At 38.5% G+C, this 19,718-nt stretch overlaps 1 long non-coding RNA gene across 2 annotated transcripts; it reads left to right on the forward strand.

Moving 5' to 3' along the window:
- The first annotated feature begins 2,866 nt into the window (after positions 1-2,866).
- On the forward strand, positions 2,867-15,920 carry LOC107550680 (uncharacterized). 2 transcript variants are annotated; one of them, XR_001604690.1, is made up of 4 exons: positions 2,867-3,299; positions 4,757-4,884; positions 9,397-9,530; positions 15,433-15,920. It is a non-coding gene; the product is annotated as an uncharacterized lncRNA (long non-coding RNA). The 2 variants fall into 2 exon arrangements; XR_001604691.1 differs by lacking the exon at positions 4,757-4,884 and having other exon boundaries at positions 2,891-3,299.
- The last annotated feature ends 3,798 nt before the right edge of the window (positions 15,921-19,718 follow it).

Here is a 19,718-nt window from a genome sequence, read left to right on the forward strand (position 1 = left end):
GATGCATGGTTGAATTATCCGAATAAACAATGGCAGGTTGTAGCGTCATGCTTGCTTGCTTGCTTAATCTAGAGGTTGCTTGCTGTAAATAGGTATTTGTGTGAACATTTTGAAAAAAGTCCTTTCTGACAGGGTATTAAAGTTCCTCATTTAAGTGACGTAATTCCTCATTTGACTTAGATTAGGATTGTCACAGAACTAAACTTTCAGTAGTCTACACCAATTCCACTGATATTCCATGATTCTCAAGTTTTCTATAGAGCACCTTTATTTAAAAAGTTAAATATTCACATTGTTAATTAAATCAATGGCGTGTAACCTCCAAGAGTTCCAGTCTACTGAATTAGTTTGGTGCCTCTGTAAAGACCCTGGTATGCTTTTAGCGAAGTTTTTCACTTGGGGGAAAATGAAAGTTTGATCCGATTGTCTGATCATAGGGATGTGGATATATTTACACCAGCTCTACAATTCAGCACTCAATGCATTCATGCTTTTACTCGTTATAAATTAACCTTAAAAGATTTCCACAAAAGAAGCCCGGAGCCCCAAAGCACACCCGCCTATCATCATGAACCAATGGCGGCTTGATGGTGTTTAAAATTACATTTTGGCGATTCATTTACACGACAACGGCATTTTACAGGCCTGAAAATGCAAACTTTTGAAAACTCGTTTCAAAGTGCACATTTTTTGAAAATGATACCATTATCATCTGTGTAAACTACCAAAATAAAATTATAATAATAATAACATGAATTTGTGAAAACGTTGACGTGCTTTTCACATGTTCGGTGTATAAGTATGTGCACAGGTGTGAAGTGTTTATGTACAAAGTGCCATTGCCATCTACTGGCCTGGCATGAATAATACAGGATTTTTAGTCATTTTTGCGTATCTGTGAAACGGTTGTCGTCTGTGCACAAAACTTTTCAGAAATGCAAAGAAAAAACTTCCCCTTTTAGTGCGTCGTTGTCGTGTAAACGTACCCTTTGTTTGAGATTGTTACACCCGTTCGTTCTTCCATTCTGCTTGAAAGTATATCAGGCACTTAAAGCCATAAACTCTCTGATTATGCGCCGGCGTTTCTTTTGATATGCGAAAAATCAAACACCAAAAGCTAAGCTGCAGTTTTAAAATAGTTTCAATTTGGTAAAGATACTATGGCTATAAGTGAAACTGTAAGTTCATAATTTGGAGTGTGGGTGGTTTATAGTTTGTTGTTAATTTTAGGTTATTGTCTTGCATAGGACTGAGTACCACTGGTGATTGACTGGTGATTGCATGCAAAAACCTTTTTTTTTTTTTCGCAAATGAAAAGTTGAGTGAAATGCTAAGCTTTGTCGATTAAAAGAAATCATACGGTTAGCAAACAAATGTTACCTTGCCAACATGGAAATATTTGGTTTTGTGCCAAATGAGAGACTATATATGAATACAATTGAGCCAAATATCAAATTTGCATAATTTGGAGGGTGGGTGGTTTATAGTTTGTTGTTAATTTTAGGTTATTGTCTTGCATAGGACTGAGTACCACTGGTGATTGACTGGTGATTGCATGCAAAAACCTTTTTTTTTTTTTCACAAATGAAAAGTTGAGTGAAATGCTAAGCTTTGTCGATTAAAAGAAATCATACGGTTAGCAAACAAATGTTACCTTGCCAACATGGAAATATTTGGTTTTATGCCAAATGAGAGACTATATATGAATACAATTGAGCCAAATATCAAATTTGTATTCTCCAATTATTCACTTTTATTTTTTTTGTATTGGCCATTTTTGCCTTTTTTCAGATAGGACAGTTCAAGGGGTGACAAAAACGAGAGGACCATGAGCTGGGATTTGAACATAAAGCTGTCGGCTCCAACCTCTTTTAGAATCTTAAAGGCATCATATGATGCGATTTCAATTTTTCCTTTCTCTTTGGAGTGTTACAAGCTCTTGGTGCATAAAGAAGATCTGTAAAGTTGCAAAGACTAAAGTCTCAAATCCAAAGAGATATTCTTTATAAAAGTTAAGAGTCAGCCACGCCTACCTAAAATGGCTCGTTCTAACACGCCCCCACATATCTATGTCACGATGTGGGAAGATTTGCATAACGCCGCCTAAATGTTCATGCAAAGAAAGAAGGCTTAACTTTTATTCTCGCTGTAGTATTGTTGCCGCCGCCATGTCGTGAAGGCGCTGTGTGTTTCGTTGTGAAAGCGAAGCTACTTTGGTTGGCCTTCCAAAAGAGAACGATATCCGCTTCGTCATGCCTAGAGCTGATCTGTGCTGGTCGCTGAGGGAATACATCAACTTTGCGCTGTGGATCGCCAGATAGGCTTCCACCATGGATGAAGCGGAGTCCAGCCCTGGGGTCGTCACATGTGGTTGCCGCTCCTTCGTGGAATGCACCAGGTTACGAGTCCGACTCTCTTACCATTAGGCCACGACTTCCCCACGATATATAATCAGTGGGGAATTATTCCCCGGTGGGGAATATAACAATTATAATCAGTAATTATGTCCCCACTGAATGCAACAAATGCCTCATTTATAATGTTTTTGTCTCGTCGCTTCAGCCAGACAGGGCATCACAGTATGTGAGGGGCGTAACATTTCCGTCACACGCTTGTGGAATTCGGCCAATCACAACACATTGGATAGCTAGCCAATCAGAGCACACCTTGCTTTTCAGACTGATGAGCTTTGTAAAAATCAACGCATTTCAGAAAGGCGGGGCATAGAGGAGAAAAAATAATGTACAGTATGTGGACAATAATGTGTTTTTTTAACCTTAAACCGTATAAACACATTTCATTACACCAAATACACAAAATAATGTTCTTTTTAGCAAGATCATATGACCCCTTTAACTCGCGTCTAACCCTTCACAGGAGAATTAAAACGCTTATTTTCTTCCTTTCGTACTCTTTCAATCCTTATATTCACATCTTTTTCTACTTGCCTAAGCGAGCGGTAACTGAAGTTGCTGCAGTACGGTTCTGTGGCGTCAGCACACGCTGCCCTGCAGATGACACCCGATAGTTTCGAAGTGCACTCTCTCTGTGTCTGCTGCTTGTTTCAGGTTTCCTGTCTCTGTCCTTTCTGAATGTGTGTGCTGAGTGCATTGTGGTGTACAGTGTGTGTGTGTGTGTGTGTGTGTGTGTGTGTGTGTATAACTGCACATGTGACTTTTCCTCCTCTTTACTGACCCTCTGTGTGTTCTGTAGATGTACACCAACCGCGTGGCTATAGGTGATGACTTCATCGCACTTCAGCCTCTGTCCAGAGCCAAGAATCAGCTGTGCAAGATTAGGTAGAGTAGGAGAGACACTCTCACACTGCATGCGGAGGAAGAACTAACAGAGGGGAAGGAGCGAAATAAACACCTGACGTGCTTTAACAGTTCACGCTGCATGCGTAACCCGTACCTGCAAGTGCATGATTGTGGAGGTCAGATTTAAAGCAGACGTGGCCGTGTTTGGAGAGCATCCTCTTACAGCATGAGCTTGAGCTCACAGCCCCATTAATAGATGCTTTTTTTACTCTAGTGTTGGGAAGCTTTTTAATGAGTTTTTTTCTCTGAAAAATGTTTATCCAGACTGCATGTTCCCAAAACAATTGTTTTTTAGTCTCTACCAACGAGCAGAGAAAATGATCTCCAGTCCAGCTCCAGCGAGACATCAGTAAAAAGGCTTACTTAAAATCTTAATTTGACTTTTTGACTGCAAAAATGTCAAAAAAGAAAAGAAAAAAAAGTTCTATGATGTTGGGCTTCCAAACGTTCCAAAACCTAGTGACCTGTCTTGCTGTCTACTTCCTGTTCTACCTTCTAAGGCAGTATCCAAACGGAAATATTGTTATTTTAGAGTTCTTTAGCCAACTGTTGGCCTCCATGTGTTTGTTTTACAGCCACAAGCTGCCAAAATGTTAGTATTATGTCAACCATAGTGAGTTAAAGAAAGACTCCTGTATTTAGTAGAGATTTCTGTTCTATTTAGAAATTCGATTGTCACTCTTTTGCAATGAGGCCTCATGTTTGTGACTTTTTGTCTTATTCGGTTAGGTTTCTTTAAAGCATTTAAAGATTTTAAGGTGTTTTTTCACACTAGAGCTCTTATTGAAAACCCAAGTTTGTGACCTTTGTTTTGGCAGAAATTTGTAATTTGGAAACAAAGCAAAACCAAAAATCCAAAATGGATGAGGCACTCATTCTGGTGGTGTCTACTCAACCATTTTTTGTATAACACTAAATTTAAATGTTATGAAATCATTCATAAAAAAATAGGCTGTTTGGAAAGATGTTCTTTAGGGTTGGTTTGAATAGCTTTGGATGTTTATTTTGTCGTCATTATTCCCATAACTTTCACTGTATTTTTTTGCTTTCATTTCGGCTTATTGTCATGTGCAAAATTTTGCAGAGCAGTTGTAAATGTGACGTCATATTAAATATGCGAAGCACAAACAAATATTGGTTAAAATGGTACATTATAATTATAGTCAATCTATTTTTATATATAATAACTATAAAGGTTTCTTGGAGGAATTAGCTTGCTCTGCAAACGTTTCTTCACCTTTTGAAACGGACTTCACATCAGCAAGTCCACGATGCTTTAAAATGCTGTCTATGTAGGCAGCTCACTAGGTTTTGGAACAGAGCCTTCAAATTCAGAAGTGTTTTCTCGCAGTGGACGTGGGGCTGTTTCATGCTCGTTCACCTTTCTTCTGTTTTCATCCGTTTGGGAGACTTACCGCACTGTTTTGTCCTTCCAGATGGAAGCGGATAAGGTTTCAGTCAGCTCAGAATATGACACTGCTGAAATCGGGAGCAGAGGGGAGGACAATCGGCCACTGATCGCTGCTTTTCCTCCACCTCTGGTGCAGGCCCACCCCTCCCCTAGGTAGTACTCTTCCCCCATCAGGCTGTGTACAGTATGTGACCGCCACAACCCACTCATCCTGTCATGTGACACTAGCTCTCCCCGTGATGTAACCAGGAGCGAGTGGCATGAGTCTCTTAGATCGTTGTCCGTTACATGACCATCCATTTGCTGGAGACTCTGCTGGTCTAATCTAATCCGCCTCAAGTGCCTTATGTGTCTCCATGTCTCCTTAATCATCCTTATTTATTGTTCTTTTTCCCATAATCATCTCCATCACTGACACTGTGTTTGTATTTAATGTGACAAACATTTGTTTGTATTTTCATCAATCATCAGTTGAATGAGCTGCTCTTTGAACAGTTACTGACAGCTCTCTGTGATTCACTAATGGTTGTTAGTAACGCCTATGCTGCTGCTCTTTGTTTATAATATAAGAGCATGTTTTTGTCTTACTGTGGCCATGTACACACTGCAGGCAAATATGGTTGTCACTGCACTCCTGAGTGCTTTATTTTCTTCAGTGTATGGTTTTTATTACACAAGTGGCAACTGCATTCTACAACTGAATTTACTGAATTAATGACAAATTAAGCTTGAATTAAATGCATATACCAAACTAGCAGTGCAGGGCTGCAAACTATTTAAAAAAACGTCTTGATCTGTTGATTATTTCTTTCAATTAATCGGATGAAAAATCCAAACATAATATTTTTTAATTAATTGATTTTAATTTATTAGTTACAATTCAGTGTCCTCCACTATTTTAAAGAAATGCGCTGCTCACTACTGTAAAGTGGAATGATTGGTGATATTTTCTGTGCACAACACACAGACCTGATAAATCAATTTGCTGGTTTATTTTTGTTTTCGATTTTATGAAGTAGTTGTTGCAACCCTAATGAATTGTCAAATTGTTTGGACACCAAACGAAATTGCCAACTGTTGGCCTCCATGTTTTTGGTTCACAGCTGCAAGATGCTTAAATGTTGTTATTATGTCAACCATTACGAGTTCAGGAGAGACTTCTGTATTCAGTACTCACAGTAAACGATTGTTTAGGAGATTTACTCGCATTTCCACACTAGTGCTTTTACTGAAAACCTACGTTTCACATCACAGGTTGGTTTGTCTGGTCTGTTTAAACGCAGTTTTCCTATTTCAGGTATGTACTGCTCAATTAAACTTGGGTTGAGACCAAAAACTTGATCATTAGCTCCAGTAAGTGAGTCCTTGAACAGTTTCAGCCACAGTTATTCACGTGACTCTCTTACCTCTACAGGCATTACGCCGGAGAATGTGATTTATTACTAGTTAGCACATTTATTTATAACTGAGATGAAATGACAGCAGCATCATTTGTCATTTGGTGGTTAGTCATAGCCTCCAGAAATTACTGGACAGGTTCTGCTTTTGATTAGAACTGCACATTTAGCTTGAACTGCCTCTTTATTTACAGTTTCAGGACACTGTTGAAGTCATGCGCCATTTAATCTTTCTGCAACTTCCTGCTAATATTGATTTTTTTTTTTTTTTTTTTTAGCAGAACTGCCAAGGTCCATGTTGTAATAGCTAAATCTTTAACCCAGCACATGGTCAAACTCAGGTTAACAAGAAACATCAAGGAAACATGGACTGTATTTGTGACGTGACTGAACGTGTCTGTCATTATAGTTCACAGTATTTGTGGAGGCTAGTAGGGCATTTGTCAAGCATCCTTCCTTGTAGATGCTAGGACAAAGTGTGCAACTAACGTCCTCATTTATGCATTAGTCAACAAACACATTTGTCTCAAGACTAATTCTGCAAGGCATGCTGAAGTGAGTCCAGAGGGATTTAATGTTAATATTAGTAGTTTGCATAATGCCTAGTCAGGTTGCCTGAGAGAGATCAAAGAATTGACTTTCTCAATTCTGGCTGCATGCAATGTTTTTCCTCCTTGGTTGGTTTTTGTGTGCATTTGATTGGGAATCTGATTTGAATAAAGTCTTGTTGTAGCACTCGGGCTGTAATTTAACATGCAGGTCTTTAGCGTCGTCTTAGTAATTGAATATTGAGTTAAAGGGAACTGTAATTTTTGTCGAGGCCAAGGATGTCTGTGGTTCTGAAGAGACGGCATCATTTATCATTCTAATGTATTAATTTTTTGGTCATTTATTGTCTCATTCCAATCCAGACTCTCACGTTTTGTACAGTGGCGGAGCTAGAGTTTTATACATGGGTGGCCAAGGCTAGTTCAGGGGGTCCATAGACCATGACAGAAAATCAGCGTATAACTCCAACCTGGCATAAAAAAGCATGAATAAATCCTACGATTGCTGATTACTTCACATTACCCCATGCACATTAGCTATACATTCCTACAGTAACTTCAAATGTTAGTCTATTGGAACTTATTTCTCTTATTTCTATCATCTGATTATCCAGCGGTTGGAGCAAAAGATCTAACAGTAACTTATACAGTGAATTTTGTAAATGTTAATCAGGAAACCCGAAACTTCAGCTTACTTCAAACAGGGCTGCCAACTTCTGAGTACAGCCTGGAGTGAGAATTATTCAGGAATAATAAACAAGCCTGCGATTAATTACATAATTTTTTCTCAATTCTTCTAAACTAAACTATACAGGGAACCCTATTGTTAAAGTTAAAACTAATAATCGATTTGCATACAAGTTCATATTAAACCATTTTTATAATAACATCTATACATTTTTATTAATTATAATTTTTAAAAAAAAAGAGTAATTATATGAGTACAAATATAACAAATGTAATTTTTGTAAAATTCTCTCTAGTGTACATTTTGCTCGCTAGTTTATGGACACTGAATGGATTTTCTAAGGTTATGTGGTTGAAACACTGATTGAGTGATGATTCACTATACTTTCAGTAAGTTGTAGTGTATCTTTCAACACGCCTCAGATGTTCATTCATGTTTATTTCATGCTAATTATAATGCACTCCTGCTTCGCTTGAACTGAGACAAAGCAGGAGCGCCACTAAAGAGCTCCAAAACTCTGTTTATCGTTTGAAATTCTTAATAAAACTAACAGAATTTGAATGCTGAGACTTTGTTTCCTATTATCAAAAGTAGCCTGCTCTGTCTTGTCCCTCAGTGCGTTGTCTGTGTCATCTTTGCTCTGCAATGTTTTTCACTCCGTAAGAAAATGACCGTGTGGCAGGAGAGTTAGCAGAGCCTGGAAGCTCCACCGGACCAGATGAAGCGTGATGCAGCACTCCAGATGCCTCGCATCCTTGAGTTTGAGGCTAAAATAAATTATTCTTTCAGTAAAATTAAACAAAGAAAATGTAATAGTAGCATATAAAATTTTGGGGTGCCACCTCGGGTGGCCGATCAGATGTCAGGGATGTCCAGTGCCACCCTGGAGACTCCTCTGGCTCCACCACTGGTTTTATATGTAAAACCATGCACTGCATTTATGATTTGAGTTCAGTGTTCAAGCTGTCTCTCATTATTGGTATGACCAGATGTCCTGTATTTGAGGCTCTGTTCAGGTGTTATTAAACATGTGGCCCTTTCCTCAAATTGGGTACAAATTGGTGTACTATTTCTTCTTTTTTTTTAAGCAATAAAGACAACCCTTCACACCCTTCAAAAAATGTGTAGTCTTGGCCAACTTCTCTAACATAATCTGTTGAATTGACATTTAATGCATTGTAGGGGAACATTTTGATCACTGATTAATCATTGATATTAAATTATCAACTTTGTTATTCTCGAAGTAAGTTACTGCAAGAAATATGATCAAATTAATATTTTTCTTTAAGGATAATGTAAGTTTATCACTAACTACAAACCAAATTTGGTCCCAATTACGTAGCCACTGAGTGATAGCTTAATGTAGCCAAATCTGCAACTCCATTGTGGTGGAATGATCTATTTAATTAGGTCTGAAGCAACCTATCTATAAAAAAATAATGGACGATGGAAGTAATCTATGACAAATTTCATTATCTTTAAGTGAAGTCTGTACATTATGCATGGAAATCTGTTTCCAGTCACATCACTTTAAGCCTAAAGTGTACTTCGGTTTTTACCATAGGTGCATACTGAACATGCTCAACTTGATGTTTCCAACCATGCATAATCTGCATGCACTTGTGCATGTGCCTTGATTTTCTTTCACTACTTAGCCTACATGGTGGCAACACTGGCCTGTGCCTTTGTTTCACAGTTAAAAAAGAAACCAAAGAGATGAAACAACAAACTACTGGAGACTTCAAATAACAATAGATGTTTATTACAAAATAAAGAGCGAGGCCCTTTTAAACCCCTTCAGTTTCAAGGCCAATTTTGTGCCCTTTTTGTGGAAGTGCTGTTGTAAAATACAGGACAAATAATAAATTTTAAAGTTGATATGTACAGAGTGTCCAATATGACAAAATATTAAGACATCTAGTCATTGCCCATTATGGACATCAGATCAGTGCAGATTGAAGATGTTTGTTGGGAACCATTTGGTTTGATCTCTTTCGTGCTCTGGCTGACATCTCTCTTTCTTTTTTTCCAGTTTATTGAGGCCTACCAGGGCATCGGATGCGTGGACTCCATGTGCTGTTTCTCAGAGGGGCAAAACGCCTGCTCACGGCTGGGCCGGCTGGTGGAGCGAATGATGGGCCGCTGCGACCCCGCTCGGGTCACCAGGTGCGACCTCTCTCTCTCTAGCCTCTGCTGTAAGCACGTCTCCTACAAGCTGGAACACGACGAGCCTGCGGCCCCGGACGAGTGATGGCCGCCAGTGCACTCAAAGCATTCCCTAATGATCACAATGTAGAATTTAAGAACGAAACGGGTGCATTCATTTGCCTTTAATGTAACAAAGATTAGCTAGAAGTTCAAGCGAGCTTCATCGCCTGGGATGCTCCAGGTACGTACGTATACAAGGAAGCGTAAAAATTGCCATGAAGTTACTTTGAATCAGCCCTTCCAACCCATTGTCTTCGTCTTTCATCGTCTTCACCTTCTTTCAAGGTGCGTCCTTCTTTGCTGGTGTCGCTTATCGTGTCTTTTCTCTATGTGGCAGATAAATGTTCTCTGCTGAAGATCTTGTGCCTCCATATGAGTCCATAATCGATGAAGCTGTCTCGTCATCCTCATTCTCAGACATCACACCCAGTTATTAGCAAGGCAAACGTTTGTAGTACCAGTTTATGCAAGTATATGCTCGTCGAATGTTGGACTATATGACTTGATCCATGGAACATCCTGTCATTACGTGTTCTGAGACATTGCATCCCTGTTCAATTGTTTGAATCTGCGTGTTAGTCTTTGCCTTGCATGTGTACCACCTCTCCGTGGAGGGGTTTGTGATGGCATGTGACCGTAATGCACTCCTAAGCCTCAGCTTTTCACGTAATCGTTTTGACTGTCTGTATCCGCACTTTGGGAAGCAGGGCGCTTCCAAAATTTCTCTGCAGTGTTGAGATGAGTACACGGAGACCTGGTTTCGCTAAATATAAGATTCCTGTTCCAGTTTAACAGCTAGAACACTGCCATTGAAGCGCAGGGTACTAGAGAAGACCTCTGCTTTGGCTGGCCAACGGTAGCCACGGTCAACAGCTACCGCCGCTGTTATCGGCTCATTTATCGAAAAGAAAAACTCAACAAGGGACCACATCGTGATTGAGTGAGACACTGCTAACTGTAGTCTCCAAGAGGATTCTTGATGGTTTCCGTTCATCTTTTTTGGTTACGTTAAACTTGAAGCCTTACGGAAGTCGAATCAATCTGTCTTATTGCATGACGGCAGCGTTTCATATTCAGTGTGTTAAGTGGTGGGCGAATCCCAGAGAGTGTGTGCGTCCTCCCAGAGTACTACTAATCACCTTACTCTGCTTTATCGCTGTTTGTTTACTGTCTCCGTCTTTACGATCTCAAATGAAGCATCTAAACGATTATATGTTGTTGCATTTATCAGTAATCTGTACTGCTTTTCTTCCATATGTCTTAAGATCAGTGGTTCTCAACTGGTGGGTCATGAGCCAAAAATAAATCACATGTTCTAAGCTGTTTTTCGGTTTTCACCTAATCAAGATTTTCTGCGCATTGAGCTTCTATAATATTTCTCTAATATTTTGAATGAATAACGCAGCAGCGGCGCGTCTCGTGGGCTAGACTAACAAAACATTAAAATGCTACAACGTCACTTACATCATTATCACCGCATCTCGTGTGCCACTGATGACGCTCCCTGATGCACGCCTAACATTCAAATGCAAATGTTTATTTTAAATTCGACTAATATCATTATTTTTTATTCACAATCTCCTCATCACATGCAGGCACAGCACTCATTTCAGCATGTGTTAGTGTTTGTGTGTGCTGTCTGCGTCACTATTCATCATTGTTTCATTATTCATTTTGACCAGAAGGTGGCACTGTTCTGAAACTTTTTAAGTACCGTCAGAGTATGGTCCCGATGACACATACCTAGTTTTGAGACAATAAGCTAATGCTTTCGTAAAAAATGCAGCATTTTATGATCAATTCAAAATAGCCAATATGGGAATATTGGGTGTCATTCTGTTCGGCATACTGCACTGAATCAGAAGAAACCAGTTTTGGACAAACTCTTCAGAAGTTATAAGCAAAAATAGCCATTTTTCATATCTCCTGACCAGTAGGTGACACTGTGCCAAAATGCTGCATGTAGCCTCAGGTGATGCTTATGATGACATGTACCAATTTTGGTTTGAATATGCTAAAACATTGCATACTTATTGCCTCATGTCCAATTTGGCATGATCTTCGTCAAATTTGTGTCAAGCACATTATTTGAGAACGGCTTGGTTTATCAAAAAGCTTTTAATAACTTTTTGCCAGCATGGTCTGAAGATGATCTAAGCCAATTTTGGTTAAAATCAGATGAGTAGGTTTTTTGAATAATTAAAAATTGCGAAAAATCTTGACCTGTAGACATTTTAATTTTGGTATGCATTTGACCCAACATGAGCCAAGGAATAAGGGGGACTAAGAATTTTGCCTCTAAACTTTACAGTTAAAAAGTTAACAACATAAACAGTTTATAGCATAAACATGCTATGGTTAATGTTGAGATTCTCCTCTATCTGTGTGCCGAATTTCATAACTTTCCCTCAAGCAGTTCTTTGGGCTACCATAGACACAAAAGCAGAAGAAGAAGAAAACTAACGGATACAATAGGTGCCATCATACCTTCGGTGCTTGGGCTCTAAAAAACACATATATTTTAATAGGCAGATGCCAACATGCCCTCATCCTCAAAAACAAACAATTTATTAGTGTTTCTTTGACCTTGAACATTTTTTTTCCAGTGCACTTAGGTCTGATTTTGGTACTTGGTACACTGGGTCAACACATGTGATGTCAACAGCAAAATCCGGGTCTTAAAGCAAAACCAGTTGAGAACCACTGCTGTAGACAGTGAAGGAAGGAGATTGTTTATTACCGTATGAAGCCAGTAAGCTGCATATACCATATAAATGCAAATATACACTCTGATTTAAACTTTTTACCTCTTCAAGGTCTTAAAACGGTTGTCTTCATCTGCAAATACGACGATGGTATATTTAATTTTGCCCTCTACCACTTCTTTCTATCCAAAGATAATCGCATTACTGTAGCTATCAATGTATTCTTTATCTTATATATATAGCATGGATCTATTTGTAATATGGCTGTACTTTAAGGCATTAGTCCATTGGTTGAAGACAATGCCCTCTGGTGTTCAAGAGTAGCAGATCTGGCGTTTGAAGAATACAGCTTTGGAACGGCTCAGATCCTCAAGGGCTGCTTAATTCCACTATTTACAGATATAATAAAAATTTGATAGTGAACTTATATACTCATATTTTTCTGCAAGCAATAGATTTATGTTACGGATTAGTTTGTATTTTTACTAGGGGTGTAACGGTACACGTATTCGTACCGAACCGTTTACGAACGAATACAGCTTTTTTTTCTTCTTCTTCTTCTCAGGAAATTCAAATAATAAATGCCGTTTTGACCGTCTTTTATGTGGCATGACAGATCGCTGTATAAATGCCTTAGAGAGCCGCTTCTGGGACGGTTCAGAAACGTGCTGGTATAATCCCAACACAAGCACTGAATAGAGCGGTCGCGATCAGCTCCGGTTCCCGTGTCTGAGCCGTGACGCCCCGCAGATTTGTGCAGAGCGAAGCGCGAGTGAACGCGATCATTCCTTCCTCTGTACTACTAGTTTTAACGTGAATAAACATGACTGAACATCTCATGCCTCATGTAATTGCTCAATCAGTGTTTCAACCGCGGAAAGACATCAACAATACAGCGTGGAAATAAAATGTCACGTAGCATTTAATTTACCTCAGCAAGTCATCAGTGTCCACAGCTCGTTAGATCACTAGAGAAATAAAGTCTAGAGAGGAGCATTTTGCGAAATATTACACCATATACTCATTATATTTTACTAAACTTGTTAGTCTTAATTACTTAATGTACAGTATGTTTAAATTAATCTGTTATGAAACATGGTATGACAGCCATTGTGTAATTGAATATATTTTAACCAATAGCTTAGAAATTGTATTATTTATAAGGTCATTTAAAAACTGCATTATGTGCAATTTACATGTTTGCATACAATTTTTATTTATTTTTTTATTTTTTTAAGTTGAGTGTTGATCATCTATTTAAAAATAAACAGCAATTAAATTTAAGTTTGGGTTAAGTTTTTAGGCCTAATTGTAACCTTATAATATAAAAGGGCTCCCTATAGTTTTAAGCATAAGCTGAGGTAGATTTTTATCACTAAGAAAATTTAAACTATAACTGAATGTAATTAAAGAAAGAGCAACTTGTTCAGTAAACCATTTAAAAAAATAAAAAATAAAAAAAAGTTTAGTTTTTCCCCCTGCTGTACCGAAATCATACCGAACCGTGACGTTAAAACCGAGGTACGTACCGAACTGTCATATTTGTGTACCGTTACACCCCTAATATTTACTTATATACTGTAAATGATCTTTTTCACATATAGTTGCCATACCCAACATATTCTGGCTAGGAAAATGTTAATACATTCATAAGAATGTAGTCTATGTGATTGTCAAGGCTGTGGAAGGATGTTGTGTTTGTATTTGTTTATTGTCTTTAACCATGCACATTAACCCATCTTGTACTAACGCACACTCATCCATTTCTCCATTGGCTGTGACTCTTGACTGTTGCTTGCTGATCTTCATGCACAAAGAGTTTGTTAGTTAAAGAGAGATGTATAAGGGATGCACAGATAAAGGAACACTCTTGTAAAGAAGTATACTGGACTTTCAGGAATATACTCTGGTAGCCCAATAATTAATAACCCATTTACAAAATCACAAGACATTTAACATTATGGAACCTAACAGGATGGAAATCAAGAGCTAAAATTAGATATTCCTTAGTGAGGTGTCAAATTGAAGTTCGTTTTAATCTTTTTTTAACCATTATATCTTTGACTAAATACAAATCATTTAGTCATTTTAAAGTGAGACAAGCCAAATAATGCCACAAAACAAAGAGTTTATCAAATCTGTTTGCTCTACTGTTTTTCCACCAATATGATGTCACTTCCTGGAGGATGTCATTAAGGCCCTTTAAAGGGATTGTTCAGCCAAAAATTTAAATTGTCATCAGTTATTCACCCTTGTTATTCATGTTAATCCAAACCCAAAAGATTTTTGGTCATCTTCAAAATGAATGTTAAGATTTTGTTCAAATTGGAGATATTTCTTTCCCTCCATTCTGTTCCACCAAAACGTTGTTGCTTGAAAAAGTTCATCAAACAAAAGCACAACAGTGCTTGTGCCATATGTGAGAACAAACCTTATTGGTTCTCACTCTTCAAATAAGCAAGTTTAAGCTTCTGTTTACCATATTTGATATGCTTTATGTGTCTTGGTCAGTTACTTTTGATACTTATATGATATCTTTAACTTTTTGAAGCATTCAAATTTTGGTGTAATAGACTTTGAATGGAGGGACCAAATTCCTTTATTAAAACATCTTTATTTGTGTTTCGAAGATGAACGAAAGTCTTATGGGTTTGGAATGACATGAGGGTGAGTAAGGGATCACACAATTTTCCTTTTTAGGTGAACTATCCCTTTAAGGGATATTTTATTAAATCTTGTAAGACTTAATGGCCATTAATTATTTATTTTTATAAATTCACACCGTTTTATCTGCAAAACAAATGTTCACAATTACTCGTTGACCAATACATCATGTTTCTTAATGGTTGATGCCTGGATATAGTCATAATACAAGTTAATGATTAGCATAACAGATGTTTTACACAATTTTTTTAAATAGAAAAACAATATATTACTTTTATAACCTGTTTGAATTGGTGAAAAAATAGCTTGATATTAATCAAACTGATAGCACTGAAAAAAATGATATATTGTGCATCCCTATAGTATTGAGGTCCCACACTAGTCATGAACGTCCCTCTCAGTCAGTCAGACTGTAGAGCAGCTTTGAATTGACATCTCCAAACTGTCCACTCTGTCCCCCTCACTGTTCGCAATTTCCTTGATCCTTCCAGATCTTGGAGCGACTCGGACACCTTCTTCTCCAACGACCGGAGCATCCTGACACTCTCACCCATGGAGGTCTCTCATTGTTAATGCACCAGCCCAATAAGGATCAGCTCGTAGAGTCTGGAGACGCCTGCCCTTTACCCCGCCCCCCTGCCCTTGTCCAGTCACCAGCCAGACTGTCACACTTTAAAATATCTTGCTCAGTGCATCACGTCACGTGATCAGCAACAAGGGACAGGCACGGCTCCTGCAAAAACCAAAGGATTTGTGTGTCTTGAGTTTCCGCTGCTAGCAAACCCACGGAACTGTACGCAAAGGGCCACCGTCTTTTCTGAGGAAAACAAGGGGGTCTTTTTGAAGCCATAATTCCCTCTTTTAATTGCCTGATTTTCAAGGTATTAAATGTGAGCGCCATGTAGCGCTAGCTCAAAAACCTGTAGCCTCCTACCCTAAGATGCCTACCTGTACACCCAGCCCGAGTTGTGGTTCGTACAGACTTTTTTTTGAAAATCTAAAAATGCAGAAAGTTTCCTGTAAGGGGTAAGTTTAGGTGTAGGGCAATAGAACACACGGTCTGTACAGTATAAAAACCATTACGCCAGTGGAGAGTCCCCACAAGGATAGCTGACCAGACATGTGTGTGTGTGTGTTCGTCTCCCGTTACTGACAAAAGTTTGGACGCATTTGAATTTGTGTCTCATGAACTTAAAAACTTTTTTATCTAAAGACTTAAATGTTAGAAATTAAATGTGTAAGCAAATATCAATGTGCCTGCTTTATGTATACAGATATTAAATGGAAAACAGCCAAGTGTCCCGCATCATGAAACCAGGGTCTTGTTCGGCGTCCTGGGGTGTTACAAAGTATTTGTGAAAGCTAGCTAACAAAATATATATTGTGTGTTGGAGTAGTCCAGACGCTACACCTGGAATCAGTGTTAGGACCCCAGCACATCGCTTTGCCATTTTTTAAAGCATAAACACCATCAAACGATGAAAGCTTTGGATCGTCCAATGTTTCTCTATGGCGCTGAAACCTACAGATGTCTGAGTCAATAAGTAGAGTCTCACTTTTTGGCAAGTGTAAAACTGCATTTTATGGCTTGTATTGGCCATTTAAAGGTATTTCAACAGGTAAAAAAGGACTGCATGAGCTATAATCTGTCAAATATAACCCTCATGAGTGCAATCAAGTGATTGTGAGGCAGAAGCTATGTTACTACATATTTCACCTGGTAAAAAGGACGGGATTGGTTGGCACAAAGCAAGTAAAATAGGCTTCTATAGTTGCCTATAATCACGTAAATATCATGCCAGATTACGCTATAAACGGCAAACACTTCTTTGGCCACAATTTTGATTATTCCGTTACAAGAAACGTTTCTTTGCTACTACCACGGACATAATGTTATGTGTATTTGAATTTTCAGCGTTGTGCTTGTTTAACAAGCAGCTACAGGAAAGGTTTGGTGGAGGTTGTTTCCCGCTCTGTAATTTTTATAGAAAAATGCTGTTCACTCTTGTTGTATTCTCTTTGCAGGATCTCTGACCACAAGAATTTGAGCAGTTCAGAATAATCAAGCATTTTTATTTTCTCACCATCTTAGTTCAGGTAAGTCTAGATCCTCCTCATGTTTCTCAGCTCTTAACTGAGTGTGTGACGAGTTTTGCTGTGGCTGTTAATGATGATGACTACATTTCCTTGAGCATGTTGTGCTTTGAGGACTGTACGGGCGACCTGTCTGATGGCGCCACAGCAGGTGTACTGGATCTTAGGCAGGATAGACACCATATTTAATAATCTGTGTGTGAAAACAAGGTTGTAAGGGACATAGACAATGTCTGGAAAAGCTAATTTCTCTGTCTGTCTTTCACACTGACCACCCGTCTCTCGTCATGTCTTCCAGAGCTTTGACCCTCCCCATCAAACGACAGACACACTTGTGGACGTGGAAAGGATTTGTGAAAGGAAAACTGATGCTGTGATTTCACGCTTCATTCTGCAGCACAGGCAAGACATGATCACTAGGAGGCAGCCAGGTTTTATTCTTTAATGAACACAGATCATTAGTTGATAGTTCTGTCCTCACATACAGTTTTCAGGTCTGGGCCGACATGTACTGGGACTTTTAGTTAGTTTGACTTTTTTCCAATCCAAGTGCTGCTGTTTTCTTGTACTAAAGCTGATGCTTTGCTTGTGCTTGGTTGGCAGATCTGTGAACCTCTCAGAACCATATTGCAACAAGTGCTTTGTCATGTTAATGTGGTTAAATTCCCCCTCCAGCTGCAGCTCCCGATGCATGAAACAGCTGACCTCCAGTCTAGCAACCACAAATGATCCCAAAACATGTGAAAATTCATGTTTAGTACATGATGACCCCTAACTTAAGACTATGTGGAATCTCTCAAACAATCCTGCTATACTTTTGCTTTGACAATGCAGATGTGCATTTTACAGGATTTACCTCCATACTGTATGTCCCATCTGGATTGTAAGTAATCGATAATGCCACTTCTGCAAAATAAATAATATGTATTATTTATTAAATACCGGTAATAACATTGTCAGAAAGCAACGCATCATAATGGTGCTAAAAATGAGCTTTGCTTTCTTTAAGTGAAATATAACTGACTATTTTTGGAGACATTTCTTGGTGAGCTTCACTCATCCCCACAGATCTTGCTGTGCAGATTCCATTTCAGGCTTGTTATGCTGAAATCCTCCGTTATGATCCATGGCATCTCTTTAGTGCTCATGTATAATGCAGACGTTTCTATTTCAAGAGAACGATCTGATAGTCTTGACATGTAGAAGAATCAGGTGAGCCGTCCATTAATCAGCACACTGATCATTCATGCATTCATAATAATATTCATAACTCATATAAATTGACCCTCTGGAACTATTAGTCAAGAATCTGATCAAAGCAATTATTTCTTTGACTGCAGACACTTAATCATGATTAATTTGCAAGAGCTTGACCCCTGACCTCAACAAAATGTGTGACACTTCTCTAAATATATAACTAAAGCACTGAATAAATCTTGAATATGTAAAAGCAGTTTTATAAAGTCAAAAAAGAAAAAATAAGATCAACATAATATTGCAATATAAACCCCTTCAGGGTGCAATATGCACTAATTATTCATGCAGATTGGAAAATGTAAATATATAATCAATATAATATTTAAAATGGTAGATAGTACAGATTTGATACTGAAAATGTTTGTCAGGTGTGGCTGTTCTTCTAAAGCGATCATTCAGAGTCAAGGCATGTTGACAGGAGTGTATCAGTCACTGCTTCAGACTGTGTGTGTGAGTGAGTGAGTGAGCGATCTGATAGTCTTGACATGTAGAAGAATCAGGTGAGCCGTCCATTAATCAGCACACTGATCATTCATGCATTCATAATAATATTCATAACTCATATAAATTGACCCTCTGGAACTATTAGTCAAGAATCTGATCAAAGCAATTATTTCTTTGACTGCAGACACTTAATCATGATTAATTTGCAAGAGCTTGACCCCTGACCTCAACAAAATGTGTGACACTTCTCTAAATATATAACTAAAGCACTGAATAAATCTTGAATATGTAAAAGCAGTTTTATAAAGTCAAAAAAGAAAAAATAAGATCAACATAATATTGCAATATAAACCCCTTCAGGGTGCAATATGCACTAATTATTCATGCAGATTGGAAAATGTAAATATATAATCAATATAATATTTAAAATGGTAGATAGTACAGATTTGATACTGAAAATGTTTGTCAGGTGTGGCTGTTCTTCTAAAGCGATCATTCAGAGTCAAGGCATGTTGACAGGAGTGAATCAGTCACTGCTTCAGACTGTGGGTGTGAGTGAGTGAGTGAGTGAGTGAGTGAGTGACTGTGTGTGTGAGTGAGTGAGTGAGTGAGTGAGTGAGTGAGTGAGTGAGTGAGTGAGTGAGTGTGCATGCAAGTGAGTGTGTGTGTGCGTGCGTGTGTGATGAGTGAGTGTGTGTGTGAGTGAGTGAGCGTGTGATGAGTGTGTGAGTGAGCGTGTGCGTGTGAGTGTGTGTGTGAGTGAGCGTGCGTGCATGTGTGTGAGTGTGCGTGCGTGCGTGTCAGTGAGTGTGTGTGTGTGTGTGATGAGTGAGTGAGTGAGTGTGCGTCAAGTCAAGTCACCTTTATTTATATAGCGCTTTTAACAATACAGATTGTGTCAAAGCAACTGAACAGCATTAATTAGGAAAATAGTGTCAATAATGCAAAGTGACAATAGTAAACACTCATTTTTCAGTTAAAG

Source organism: Sinocyclocheilus grahami, unplaced genomic scaffold, assembly GCF_001515645.1.
Source record: "Sinocyclocheilus grahami isolate Dianchi unplaced genomic scaffold, SAMN03320097.WGS_v1.1 scaffold405.1, whole genome shotgun sequence".
In the NCBI taxonomy this organism is placed as follows: domain Eukaryota; kingdom Metazoa; phylum Chordata; class Actinopteri; order Cypriniformes; family Cyprinidae; genus Sinocyclocheilus; species Sinocyclocheilus grahami.